Source organism: Drosophila willistoni, assembly GCF_018902025.1.
Source record: "Drosophila willistoni isolate 14030-0811.24 chromosome 2R unlocalized genomic scaffold, UCI_dwil_1.1 Seg167, whole genome shotgun sequence".
Lineage (NCBI taxonomy): Eukaryota > Metazoa > Arthropoda > Insecta > Diptera > Drosophilidae > Drosophila > Drosophila willistoni.
The window spans coordinates 10,347,365-10,362,975 of record NW_025814050.1 but is presented as its reverse complement, the minus strand read 5'-3'; the positions used below and the strand labels follow the sequence as shown (position 1 = coordinate 10,362,975).

The 15,611-nt window shown below is 31.8% G+C and overlaps 1 protein-coding gene across 2 annotated transcripts in view; it reads right to left on the bottom strand.

Moving 5' to 3' along the window:
• LOC6641848 overlaps window positions 1-15,589 on the bottom strand; it is a 124,206-nt gene extending 108,617 nt beyond the window's left edge. For both annotated transcript variants that reach the window (XM_023176028.2, XM_023176029.2), the window contains exon 1: window positions 15,509-15,589. The gene's annotated coding sequence lies outside the window, so the exon portion shown is untranslated. The remainder of the gene's footprint in view (window positions 1-15,508) is intronic.
• Between the last annotated feature and the right edge of the window lie 22 nt (window positions 15,590-15,611).

Below are 15,611 nucleotides of genomic sequence, written 5' to 3'. Positions count from 1 at the left end.
AAACGAACGAAAATACAAAATAAAAAGAGGCGAAAAAAAACACACAACGAAGTCGACAGAGACGTCAACAACAACAACAACAACAACACACAGAGAACTTTGATGACCATCCAGAAATATGTTTGTCTTTGCAAATTGTCAAATTTGAGCCAAGAATAAAGAAAAACACTGATTTTCCACTTGGCCCTGAAGTTGGCCAGCATTTTACCTGTATCCAAAAAAAAGAGTGTATAAAAAAAGAGCCAAACACAAACTATTAATAGAAAATGAAGAAATAAAAATTAAAAAAAAAAGGAAAAAAAACCCGAAAGCCCATAAAGTAAATGTTAAACCAAAGCATAAAAACGCAAACTCTAAAAACCAGTAGTTGGCAACGTGACGCCATAGATTTTGGCTTCAAACACCCTCCCCGCCTCGGCCCAAACAACCAGTCAACCAACAGGGCCAAGTGGTGTGTCTCTAACAAGCGCCAAAATCAAAGTCGGGAACCCTAACAAACATTGTGATGTGATGGCCAGGCCAACAAAATTTCAAGAGAAAATTGTGTGTATACCCTGTATCCAAAAAGTAATAAGGTACATATGTCCAATCGAGAGCCATGAACATTTAATACTTAAATAATGACTTGTTTAATTTCAGAAAGTTATTATTAATCTAAAGTAATTTTAAATATTTTAAACAAATCATATCTAGAGAATTTTATTATAATTAAACGTTAAATGAATGATTCAAAGCTCATGATATAACATCAGAAGGGCGTTATATGTAACATTGATAAGTATAATGCAAAAGGTAAAAAGTGCAACTTTTTAAAAATGACTAATTATTAAATACTAAAAATTGATCAATCAAATACCGAAATGACATTTTCTTATAAAATTTGAAACAGGGACTTAGACACTTTAAGTGATATTACCACAAATATGTAAAAATTTTATAGTGTAAAAAATATAAGAAATTTATTAGACCAATTTTAAGGTTGGATCTATTTAAAAAGCAAATGTTGTTGATCTAATAATCAACCTAACTATATTTTATAATCAATATTTTGCAGAACTACCTTAAAACTCAGGGCAAACAACGACGACTTTTGAATTCTTGTCTGACTCAAAGACCTTATGAAAGCCTCTGCAGAATTACAAGATCTTCTAAAGGCCTTAAGATTGTTAATGTTGTAGACAATCAATGCTCCAAAACGTCTAAATTGACGTCCTAAAGAGGAATTCACCTAGTATGAAAGCCTGTCTCAAACATTTCAATGCCAACAGCACACAACTTTATATAGGTTTATCAACGCTCCAACTCTGGAGTTTAAAATCCTAACTCCTAAATACATCTTACTTAAACCTTTATTTAATCTGACACATCTGCATCTGATATGCACCAGCAAGATTGAAGCTAGAAGAGAGCATTTATGAACCTGAGTTCGATAACTGGGATCAACAACATATAATTATTATTATTATTAAGGTATATGATATAGTTGTAAACTATCAACCTAACTATATTTTACAATCACTAGCAACTAAGGCTTAGACGAAAACTACATTCATACACTAGCCTGGGATTCGAACCCGGATTCTCGATGTTCAGTTGACTAAATGGTCAACAACATTTACAATTATAATAAGTATGAAAATGGAACTCAACAAATTGTTAAAACTTGTTAAAGCTCACTAATCTCTTATAAGAGTTAATAATCGAAATCGTCTATAAATGAAATGAAATGAATCGTCTATAAATATCTAAACCTAGGATGCTACTTTAAGAACATATGCACTAGTTAATAAATCTTATCAGTTATAATTAATTATATCAAGTATTCAAAACTTTCTGTTATTCTTTCCATTTATATGAGGTATGCTTAGTTCGTCTCTCCAACTTGACCCAAGCAGCTTTTTACTTGTTGCTAGGCGGTAATTTTTACCAACCCAAGATTATGTCTTTCTATTCAATTTCCTATGGACTAAAAAAGATTGATTTTATTATGGGATTAAAAGTACTAAAAATAAACCAAATTACGAATTGGAAAAGAGAGGGACAAAAATTGAAGTTAATTGTTCTATGTTGATTATCAATAAATATGTGTAACGAAATTGATTTAAACCTTCGTTGAAGAAAACTGTATATAAAGTTTATATTATAAACTCTTTAAACCAAAAAGCTTGGACCAGAATTTAAATACTCTGAAAATGAAAACATTGTTAAGGGCATATAACTTTAGACAGAGATAAAGGGGCAAAGTCACAATTTCTATCCACATGAAATACAATTTTATAAATTGGTATTAAAACCAGTTAGGACTTTTACCCTAAAACTTTTTCAGATATATCAGTCTAAAAGGAGATATCAAAGATATTAGTCTAAGGCAAATTGTGAATGTTTTTTCGTTGTGTGAATTCCCGTAACCCAAAAAGACCTAAACATTGCTAAAGATTTAATTAATAACCATAGCAACAAAATATCTTTTAGTCTTTTTCTAACACGATAAAAATAACAAAAATTGGCTTAAAGATTTTCATATTGTTCATTTACTCATTAAATTTAATATGGTACATAAACCTTATCAACTGAAGCTGCTAAGATGATCATGTTAGCTTAAATTAATCTTTGGAGCATTAAGAATTTCATCCTACAAAATTCGAAAACACTTTAGGATATATTATTGTTTACTATTTATCAGTTTTTTTGCTTATTGTTAGATTTTTATTGGTTTTTGCATGGTTTGGTGGTTCATAATAGATAAATTATTTTTTTAAGAATAGTATCAAGAATGCTGTAGAAGAGTTTTTCAAGTTAAATATTTTGAGTATTTAGTTTCTGTTATACAAAACTTTTGGTATACAAAACTATAACTTAAAGTGGTCGAAATCGACCGAAAACTTGATCCAAAATAAAACGATTTCAAACCGATATATGTTTGATGGAATATTTTATACTATACCGGATAGTTACATCCAGATATCTGCTTTCATCTCTTCGATGACATCTAAGTTCTGTCTATCTCTATTTAGTGCTTCTTTCTCTCTCATTTTCTCTGCCTTTCATTTTTACCGTATTCAACAATTTAGACCAACTTTGGGTTTGAAATGCATTAAACTTGCATACGGGTAGATTTCGCATACAAGCCCAAACGATGTGAATACGATAAATTATTCAAAATATGCACTTTGTCCTCAAAAATGCAAAAAAAAAAAAAAGAAAACAAAAAGAAGAAGAAACAAATTGTGTTATGGGCATTTGCGCATTTACTGTTATTATTATTGTTTCTGTTGTTGTTGTTGTTTCTGCTACTGTTGATTTTTTTCTGCACAAGTGAGCAATTATTTGTGCAACATAATTAAAATTTTATTAATTCATAAACAAGCCAAGTGCAGCAGCACCAGCAGAGGCAGCGGCAGCAGCTCAACTCAGGGCACTTCATCAACGCCAAATGTGTTTGGTTGGCTGGTTGAGTTACCGCTGTCGTTGCCACTGCCACTCCCACTGCCTTTTTGGCCCGGTGCTGCTGCTGCATCATTCATAAAAAATTCCATAAACGTGCAGACAGAGAGAAGACTTTTATCTCCCCCTTTTCTTTCTCTCTCAGTCACTCTCTTTCTCACTCTCACGCATACCTCCTTCCTCTCTATTTCGGTTTGCATATTTCGCACTGCATATACTCAATTTTTACACACACTCAAACACAAACACACACCTCTCTCTCTATCTCTTTTGCACTCTTTTTATGGTACCTTGTTTTTGGAATTTCCATCTGAAGGCACGTGTCGCAGCTCGTGTTGGTGATGGAAATTTTGTTCTTCTACTACTTGAGATGCAATCAGGACCGGAATTATGGCAACGCATTTTTTGTAGCTGGTTTGATTTAAAAAGTAAAGTAAAAACACAAATAAACAAGAAAATTTGCGTAAGAAAAGTCCGCAACATATTGCAGAAAATGTGTTCCTCTTATTAAAAAAGTTTGGATATATCATCTAAGCAAAATAAACAACTAGAGATCAGCGGTTTTATATATACTTATAACCTGCTCTGATTTTTAGAAGTGTGATCACCAAAAATAACTGAAACTTGCAAAATATTATAAATAGGATTTTTTATTGGCCTAGCAATAAATTACTTTAATTAATATCAATATTCACTCGGCTATTGATGATGATCAAGGAAATAAATACTTCAGGGTCGGAAAAGCCTCCTTCTGCCTGTTAACTATATATTTTTGAGACTTTAATACACTTCATCCTAAGGTTGCATAATATAATGATATTCACTATCCCTGAATAAATTCTATTACTCCTATATATCGCTTAGATAAATATCAGTTGAGTTATATCAACATCCTGTGAAACTCTCTATCTCATAACTTCATAAAACTCTTAACTAAACTTTGAGATTTTTTTTTAAGCCAGGTTAATAAGTAGGTAATCAATATTTGATAACATAAAATTTGAAGACTGCAATTGTCTAATAATTTTTATTGATTAATTTAATTGTTCTATTTGTTGTAGTTTGCCCGGGATGTTTACCCAACTGAAGATTGTTAATTGCCCTAAAAGTCTCTCATGTCTTTTATTCATATACTATATCTTACCCTCTTAGGATCTAGACTTGAATAAAACGAGTAACCCTGGATTTTTGTTAATACTTAGTAAACTAATCGTAGTAAATTTTAATATATTATTTTAAAAGTTTGCATAAATTTAGTTAAAAATTTAAAGCATGCTTAATCAATTCAACCTTTTTTCACAGGTAATTTCTGAAACTTCTTTACAACTCTGTTTAATATTTTTAGCTTATAAAAGTTAATCTCTAATATTATCTCATTTACAACATTTGAAATATCAATTCTTTCTGTCCTAATTAGCAAATCAACTTACAAATTTTCTTAATATCATAACTTTTCTTAGATTCCTGCTTTATAAGGACTGTTAGTGGCAAATACAAGTCGCCCTTATGTTCTCCAGAGAAATCAAAATCATTTAATAACAATAAGTTTGAAATACATCTAACAATATTTACCTGTACTCTGAAAAGATTATAAGTCTATATAGCATACCCTGCGTATACGTTATATTCTTTTTGAACAGTCGATTGCTAAAGAGACAAAGGCCCTTTAAACCCATTGGGCCCTCGTTCCCCACATGGGACGGAACCGCACCTGAGTGTACTAATTGAAACAAACTCTCTTTAGAATATGCAAAACTTAATCTTGTTAGCCATTAGACGGATGGAAACTTCACTTGAATTTCTTTCATGACTCTTTCGTTGGTTTTTCTCTAAATTTTGGTCTTCTCGTTTTTGACTTTTTGATTTGGCATGGAACACCTGTGTCGGTGGTTTGAATTCTGACAGTCAGCATAAAATAGACAAATAATGTTAAAAAAATATATACGTAAAATCGCGCACAATGCAAACAATACGAAATAAAATAGCACAAAATGCAAAATAAAAAAAACACACAATTTTTTGTGTGCTTAAACTTGGGCAAATAGAAATTTAAATAAATATGCAAAGAATGTGTGGAAAATTTGGCATGAATCGTAAAAGAAGAAGAAATAGCGTAAAAATATATTAAATAATAATCATGTTAAAATCAATTTTATAAATTATTTAATTGCCAAAAAAAAAAGACAAACAAAAAAAATAATACCTTTAAGGTCTATTACCATGAAAAAAGAGCCCAAAAGCTAAGCAGCAAGAACAACACAAAAACCCAAACTTGAAAAGTTGAATAAAAAAATAATTTTCGAAACAAACAACAACAAAAAATAAAAAAGAATAAGTTGCTAACAAAGCGTGGCATAAAAGAGGAAGAGAACCAAACGAAGAAGTAGGAGGCGAAGAAAACAAAGAGCAATAACAAAACGGCAAAAATGTTGAACAAAATGCCCCAGTACAGTCACAAGAGCCGTCAAAGAAGCAAATAAATAACCAACAAAAACAGAAACACAAGCTCAATAGAAGTACAGTAAACACTCAGATAATTAACATTTACATTCAAAAAGTGCAAAGCAAAAAGTTTTCAAGTTTTATATACTCCATATTTTCTATATATTTTTGGTAGTACTCGACTGAAATAACAGATTTTATAGAGGGATTTTTATAGCCAAATGTAATTTTCAGAATGAAAACCAGAGGGCCGGGGCTAACTTCGACCGCGTCAAAGTTTGTATACCCTTGCAACTTTTTTGGTAACTCTTTCCTTACCTATAGCCATCAAAATGGAAAAACCTTTTTTCTAAAAAGGCTAAAGTTTGCGAAAGAACGGCCTACAATCTTAGCATAGGATCAAAGTCACTGTTTTCCACCGATCGTTACTATGGGAGCTATATGATATAGTAACCTGATCTTTATCAAATTCGGCACAGTCATTAACAGATATATTAAACTAACAAATGTTTAATTTGAAAGCAATCGCGTCAAAAGTAACGAAGTTATTGACAAAAGTCACTGTTTTCGAAAGATCGTTCCTATGGGAGCTATATGATATAGTCACCCGATCTTGATCAAATTTGGCATAGTAGTTAATATGTGTAATTAACTCACCAATATTAAATTTCACGACAATAGCTCAGAAAATAATTAAGTTATTGAGAAAAGTCACTGTTCGTGACTTTGCCGTTTGTATGGGAGCTATATGATATAGTGGTCCGATCCGGCTGAATCCGAGATATACAACGCCTGCAGTATATACAAGCCTACATGCAAAATTTCAGCTCTGTAGCTCTTACGGTCTAGGAGGAGTTTGCGTTGATCCAGACGGACGGACGGACGGACGGACGGACGGACGGACGGACATGGCTATTTGAACTCGTCTCGTCATGCTGATCAAAAATATATATACTTTATATGGTCGGAGATGCTTCCTTCTATGCGTTGCACACTTCTGACCAAAATTAATATACCCTTTTTGCAAGGGTATAAAAACAACATTAATTGATTAAAACTTTTAATAGATTTATATATATATATTCCTTTTTTGTCTCAAAAGACATCGTTTACCTGAATTCAATGCAAACTCTTCAAAGTTCCTTTATTTTTTGTAAATGTTTGGAAAAGCGGTTCAAAATTTTCTTCACATTGATTAGTTAATTGATTGTTAGTTTCAAAATAGATTTATATTTTAAATTTCAGCGATTATTGAAAGTCGAAAATGGTCCTCATCATTTCAGCTAAAAATTGTAGTTAGAAATAATGTTAGATATTAAACTTTAATGTCGTTCGATTAACAACTTGTATTTCAACAACAATTTATTAATTTTTGTTAAAGGATATTTGAGGTTAATGTTTTTATTTAACCAACACATACAATTATTCCTTTCTAATACAGTGAATAAGTAGATCAATACGGTATCAATAAGGTAATAGCACTCAAGAGAACAAATGGAACATTTTTTAGGATGTGTTAAAATTAAATGGACGTGTTTTAAACTGGTTCAATTCATTGAGAATTTATAGAATTTAACTGTTTTTTTCTTTTGCTTGAGTTCAGTTTGTGTGATAAAACTAGGTTGCATTTTTTAATTTGTTTAAACAATAAACCTATAAAATGGGCTGGAAACTCATAATAGCAAGTATTTCTATAGAGAAATATTTAGACTAAGTTTTTAAGCTAATATTTACTGTAATTTTAAAGCATAAACATCATAAATTTGCAAAACAGATTTGTGAATCATGTCAATCATGTCATTTAAACCATATTTTCTATAATTACTTATGCTCAAAATGCAAAATGTAACAATTCTGCTCAATTGTTTTAATATAACTTGCTGCAAAAGATAATTCCGCGTATTGAAGGCATCAAGTGACTGACTGACTGACTTTATTTACCATATATAGCCCCGAAAAAAAAAAATGTTCTCATAAGCAAGACACACATAAGACAAGAATTATGTACAATGTGTCTTCAAGTTACACATGGTCTTATCATTTATTAAAAATTCACAGAATTCATTAAGAGAAAGAGAAGAACGAGAAACGAAACGAGAGAGGAAGACCAAATGGATGGACGAGCAGACGAGCAGAGAGAATCAACTACATACTACATATTTAAATATATCGAATTTCCTTAAGCCCAAAGTCCTAAGGCTAAATCAGAGAGAGATCCCCCGCAAAAGCAAATAAGCAAACTATTTTCTACCTAATGCCTGCAACAACAACGCCAATAACAACAACAACAGCTCCAAAAAAAAAAATAACCGAAAATTCCTGGTAAAGCTCAAATCCTGTTTACTTCCTTTTGAGCTACCTAAGCAACCACTAAATCTTCTATTGGTAAGTTTTAGGCGATGCTTTCATGTCCGTGTGCATAAGCATGTATGTGTGTGTGTGAGTATGTGTATCTGTGTGTTTGCGTAGGTATCCTACATAGTACATACATATGTACATTTTTTTTGTTCCACATATTGTCTCGCCACTGATTTATTATTTACTTTACAAACTAAAGAGAATAAAAAAAAACTTGACACTGCAAGCAACGAATCTGTTTTACCCTGTATTAAGAGAGAGATACTCAACTTTTTGATCAAGCAACTAGACCAAAACACTAACAAAAACTTTAGAGTCTAAATTTTAATTTGAATAAATATTAATGTTTTAAATATTGTATAATAGATTTTAGTTTTAAACAATTATCGCTTTAAAAATTACTATTTCTGAAATCAACATACATATGAATCTAAACTAATTTTTTGTTGAGTTAAGGTCTTCTTATTATCAGCTTTACTAATTTATGAATTTTTCAGAAAATTTCATACTTTTATATAAAAATTATTATCCATATCATTTATAGATTAAATACAATAGAGATACAGATTTTCTATCGTCAATATAAGATATTATATGCATCCAAGAGTTCTATATAGATCTTGTTTTGGATCTAACAATAGTTTAATCTATTTAAAGAATTTATTTAAAAATGGAGAACACTTAAATAGACTCTAAAATTTGTGTATCAGTTCAAAGAATCCCGAAAGGACAACATCCTGAAAAGCTAATCCATAGAGGAATATAAATATGAATCAGATATGATAGCATTTTCACCAAAAACATACTTTGTTAGGTCGAAATTTGAGAATTATTTAAATTTTATTTATTTCAAGTGTCTAAAATTGTTTGACATTGCAATGATAAGATATGTCTGTAGATATCTTCTTTAATATTTATTTCTTTGGATACTTAAAGAATATAATTTTAAAAGCTTTAAACTTATTTCTTAAGAATTGATTGCTTAATATTTAAAATGAAAAAAAGGTGACCCCGATGAGTGCTGGCAGCATTTTTTCCTTCTGTTCGTTATACATATTTATATCAGATAAAATGCTTACAGGGTATCAAAATGTTTATCTCAAAACTTGAATTTCACTTAATTTATATCTGTGAGGAGGAACCAAGCTTCTCTTCTATTCATTAAAAAAGGATAGCAAGCAGCATCTATCTCGCTCACTCATTTACTTACTCATTCGGTTTCATTTTTATTTTGATTTGATTTTGGGGAGCGCTTCACGGAAATCTTGTTAAATTTCGCTTGATTGAATTTGCCTGCATTTCTCAAGGCGGCGGCAGTCGGCAATATTCTTTTTTTTTTATTTCATATATCAATTTTGTCAAGAATCTTTCAAATGACCACACACATACATGCACACACACACACACTGGGACAGAACTGTGCAGCATCGACGACAACATTAGCCACTCTTAGGGTGTTGAGGAAAATACTTCACGTTTCATTCGTAGCTCGTAAATTGCCAATACCAACGCATATATCAACATTATAAAAACACACAATAAGAGTAGCTGTACCTAATATGTAATAGAAGTAGCTTTTCTTTTAACCGCACAATTTATGGCAAGGAAATGAAACATGAAGGGGAGCAACTCAAGAAGAAGCGGAAAACGAATCTAACATACCCTTCAAGCTCCACAAAGTGCCACAATTCTTAGAATACTAAAATTTTAAATTTTGTTTCTAGATTGGCCAAATAAACATAAACTTTTAAGAAGTTAAACATTCTTCGGTAAATTTCAAGATTAATATTGAATATCGTTATAACAAAATATTGGTACAAAATCGTTTTTTGGCTTATAATTTTGGCCTTTTGAACGGCGTCACAGCGTTTGCCATTAAAAAAATGTTAAAAAGTACAAATGAAAAAAAAGTAATTTTAATTTGTAGTTTATAAAAATCTTTATTTTTAATAATTTTAAAGCTAAAAGGGTTTCGAAAATTTCCTCAATCGTACCACCAATCTTGGCTTTATACACTTCTCTTCTGTGAAGCAACAAAGCAAATTAAGTCGTGAAATATTTTGACGAAATTTCATAATTAGAATCCTTTTTTTAATATTTCACTTTAGGTATTTGTTTAACTTTTACTTTAAGCATTTCGAGTTATATTTTAGGTAATTTGTTTTCAGTTTATCATACACTCTTCAAAGGGAATTTCTGAATGCCTTAAAAGGAGGTTTTAAATCTCTTAGTTAATTTGAGAAATGTGGAATTTTTAAATGTTTTTATATATTCTCCGTTTGGTTTAGTTATTTTTTTCTTGGGGTTTTGTTATTCCTTTTTCTGAAACATTCCTAAATTTATTATTTTAGCTGTTTACTTCCTCTCTTTTTTCTCATTGAAAGTTGAGTTTGTTTTTCTTTTTTTTTGTATGATTTTTGGTGTTTTATTTTGTTCTTTATAAAATGTTGTGTAACTTTCACTAAAGTTCGAATTTTTTAAATATGCTTGATAAATTTTAAAAGAAAATTCTGTTCATTTTATTTTTAATTTTTATGTTTTACATATATTTAAATACTGATAAACTTTTTGGCTTTTTAAAGTCCTATTATTCTTAAATTTTATATAACGCGTAAAGCTGAAAATCCTATCATATAGAAAAGGTGATACCGATAAATGTTGGCAGCATTTTTTCCATCTGTTTGGTTTATTAGAGAACTTATTAATTAGTAGTTTAAGCATTTGATTGTTCAGATGATTATTCTTTAAATAATATTGGCTTTTACTATATTGGATCTACTGTATTTATTTATTTTTATTTTCTTTCTCAATTTTTGTTTTTTTTTTTACAACTTTCTTATTCTTCAGGTATTGAGTACATATTTTTAATACTTTCCCTCATTTTTTGGTTTATTTATTTACTCTTTTTGAACTATTTTTGAATTTATAAGTTCTATATATTTTTCCTTAGTTTCGTGTTTGTTTTTTAACCATTTTCTTCTCACTTTAAACTAAATAAATATAAATTAATGGATACGAATCGAGAGAATTGATGACTTGGATAGAAATTAATATTTGTCTTTGCGAGACACCGCAAAGTTCTTAAAAATTTCAATATTTCTTTCTTGTGTAAGAGAATTGGCTTGGCTCAAAACTAGAAGCAAAAGCGTGTTAGCAACGCTGAGGATGTTTTAGCAAGATTGCAATGAAGTTCACAGCATGCTAGCTAGCCGGGCTACCTGGGTGGAGTCGCCATGGGCAACTCTTTCGCCCACTTGCCTCCTCTTGCTACAATCCCTTCTTGTTTCCTCGGGAGGAGCAACGCGTTCTTTCCATGGATGTACATCTCTAAGCTGAACCTATGTATGTTAGCCTGGCTGCACAATGAGATTTATTTATCGTGATTGTGCGCTTAATTGAAAATTGTTTGAATGAGCGAATAGGTCTTGGGGGCCCCCCCACAAAAAAACACTACTTGAGAGCGCAACAGGAGTCAGAATCCAGATGCCCATATATCACCCATGACCCATCTCTATAGCTTAACGGTATTTTTAAGCACACTGTTTACTTGTTTCTCTCCAATGGCATACATTTTTGGTGGGCTCCATTACTTAGACTTCATAGACAATTTGTCAATTTGACATTGCCACAACGAATGGGCTGAAGAAGATGGTATAAAAATTAAAATGTCAAGACATTGCCAACTCATGCTCAAGTTGAGTGGCTACAACAGAATGTGAATGGAAGGACGGAAGAGGGTTCGAGCATTGTGAATAGGAATCCATCAACCGCCCATGGTGCAAAGACCTCCAACAGATGAGAGCGAACGGAATGAAAAGCCATTTCAATCAGATTTCAAATGCATCAGCAGGATAACCACATAAAGTGCCTATATAGGGAGAAGTTCTCCTTCTTCTTATGCTTAATAGATCTTAAAAAAGATTAGGCATCGGCTTAGAAAGCGCTAAAAAATATTCTAATATTCTGAATTTAGCGTACATCATATTCTTCTACTTACAATCGGAAAGTTTAATATTGATTATATTTTATTATATTTTTCCAGCAACACATATGTTCACAATCATCATATGACGCAGAGGGACGAAGGACTCTTGTTTTCGTAATCGCCTTGTGTGTGCCCCTCTTGGGCGGCACTTTACTTATTTTGCCAACTTCACGGGTGGTCCAGAAAAAACAACAACATCAGCAACATCAACAACAATTCCATTCCAATAGCTACAATAATAATAGGAAAAATACTTTACAGTATAAGCAGCGCTATGTGGCAGGACCTCCTACACTCCTCCATGTCTCAATGTTGTCCTTAGATGGATTTTCTCCTAATGTGCGCCTCTATCCCATGCCCACGGTGCCAACTTTGATCAAATTGTTTTCGCAGAGCTTCTGTTTTTGACTTGTTGCTTAGTGCTTTCAATGCTTTCTTTTTCATTTTTCTTGGGGTTTCTCTCTTTTCTTTTGAAACGGGGGAAAATCAATTTTCATGTGAAGCGATAACCCATAAATATGCATTTAAGAGAACAAAAACAGAAAACTCATAAAATGTCAGCAACAATAACTCTCCAAAATAATATTCATGAAGTCCTATTAATGTACTACAAAACTAAGTACAGCCGAAAAACCTATGGAAAATTGCCCAAAAATTGATATGAGAGAAGGCTTACAGTGGTTTATATGTTGGAAAAATTATTATATAAAATTGTTTTTAAGGATCCATGCATAGCCAGTACACATTTTTCAAAGAAAAATGAATATTTTGGAAAAAAGGCGACATTGTTGTTAAACGCGAAGTCGAGTTGGCTCAGTAATTCTAATGTAGTATTATGTTTCTGTAGATCATACTTCTTAAAAATGATGGCCATTACCTAATTAGTTGATAGGATAGAACTTCGCCTTCCTTGGAGCTTTACTTAAAGTTCACTATTGAGTTTCTTGGTGTCTTGTTTGGTGTCTTGTCTCCCTCAGATGGAGTCCAAAAAACGTCAACCATTGCTAAAGTGCTCTTACGTTTGCATTTGTTGAACGGAGTGAGGACAGCTTTCGTCTATCCATCATTTAATGGAGGAAATTCTTGCTATTTGCGCAACTTTTAAAGTTGTGTCCTTCATAACCTATCTGGAAATATAATAACCATACTAATAACAGTTTGGAATGCCTGGAGTTTTAAAAATTGCTCAAAAAAGGAATCTGGAGCTTCAAATTATTTATTTTAGTTTGTCGTTTTTAAGCCATAAATGCGTGCTAAGCGATTAGAATTATCTAAATGTGCATCTAATACTCAGACTTCAAGATTAATAGAAAGAAATCGTTGAAATATTATTAGAATCAAACAAATGTAGAAGCGTTTCTTAAGCTAAGCTTCTTAGCGGTCATAAATAAAAATTATCTTTGTTTTTGCGATGTTCAACTAAAGAAAGACAATTTTCGCTTTCTAAGAAACAAAATGCAATTAAAATGGTCAGGCATTTGGCACAGATTAAGTTAGCTTCTTTCATATTAACACATTATTAGAGATTATAAGCAAAGATTATTGAATTCTTCAAAACGATTTTTAGACTTTAAAGGTCTAAAGTCTAAAGATTTTTGCACTTCCGAATGACGTAATCCAAATGCCAAAACCAAAACCACTGTGCAAAAGGGAGACATACATATGAATCAATGGCTTTTAGATGTGTGAATTTTATGAGCTCGTTGAAATCTACATAAATGGACATTGCAATGGATCACATCGGAAAGAATACATATTTGCTTCAAGGAATGGAAGCAGAATATGTGGAAAAAAATGTTTCATTTGGAGGCAGCGACAAAAATTTTCCGGTTTTACCTTTGGCCCAGCTGGTCGTCCAAGTGTCGTCTGCCTGCGTCAATTACTTAATTTTAATGGCTTTTATTATGCACACAACACTCACACACACACACACACACATGACTATCTCCCTTGCTCTTATTACCCATCCAGTTCTACCTCTCTCTCTCTCCATCTCTTCCTCTCTTAGTGTTGCCCTCTCCAACGTGTACACGCAAATTGGAAAGTGTAAAACGCTCGCATTTACACACTCATAAACATTCCGAACGAGCTCACACGGAGCCATTAATACACAGTCGAATCAAGTTAAACCGTGGTTTTTTTTCGCATACCTCTTTGCATGGCCAGGACTAGTTATTAAATGGATATACCCAAGAATCCGTTTTTTATGGCTTTAAAACGCACTCACAACTGAATTTAATCAATTTATTTGAAAAATTTCGCATATAGTCGCAGATTGTTGTTTACAGACTTTGTAGATTCTCGATCCACATCCAACTATAATTATTCCAATTCGAAATGACAACTTTTGGGCTATTTGAAAGGTAATTTCATTAAGCCTGACTCAAACTCACTCAAGTGAATTCTGATCTTTATATCTTCAGTTACTCCTCAAATGTTCCTAGAGTTAGGTTAAGGGTAATATGTACATATCATAGACCGGACGAAACATTAAGATATATGGCGCCTCTATTCTTCTGATGTCAACTTTATTGATAATGTCTGACGTTGCATGACAAGAGAAGCATAGGCGGATCTAGCGGGGTACTTGCTCCCAAAAGTATACAATAAGCCGACCAGGAAAGAAATTTTGAAAAATTCTTCGGATGAAAAAAATTCTAAAATCAATCATTGCTTGTAAGCAATTTGTAAGTTACAAGGCATACGAAGTTATAAACTTTTTGCAAATATTGAACACTATTGCATACTTAAAGGAGCTCATTTCCCCCATTTAACATTCCTAGAACTAACGAGAAGTCTATGAGTTTGTGAGACAATTTATAGATGTACAGTTAGTCATAACTAGATTTAGAGCCTGAAATGAAATATCCTTGAATGGTCTAAAGAATCGATAAGATTTCCTTGTTAACCTTAAATTTTATATTATTTTACACTTAGCAACTAGATGTTTAAGTTAAAGTTTCTTAAAATTTTTCTTTTGAATACTTAATTTAAAGTTGCCTAATCCTTGACCTGGTGAGATAGGAACTTTTCTCTGAATTCGATATTATGTAGATTCTATTAAAACTACATAAGTTCTATGTGAAATCGTCTGCAAAAGTATCTGATATATTTATAATGCCATTGCAAAAGATAATTTGACAACTCAGAATATTCTTAGGTTACACTTTCGATTAAAATTTATGAATCTTATGATGACTTTGTCGGTGATTGTTGTCATTAAAATTGTTGCTAATGAGAATTTTTTTAATAATAAATTTTAATTGAATTAAATCTTACCTGGCATAGAAGACGGTTTTGATTTATATATCAAAGGGGCATATAAGTACATACATTGATGTACGTATGTACATATGTGTAGGTATGTACGGATGTATGTATG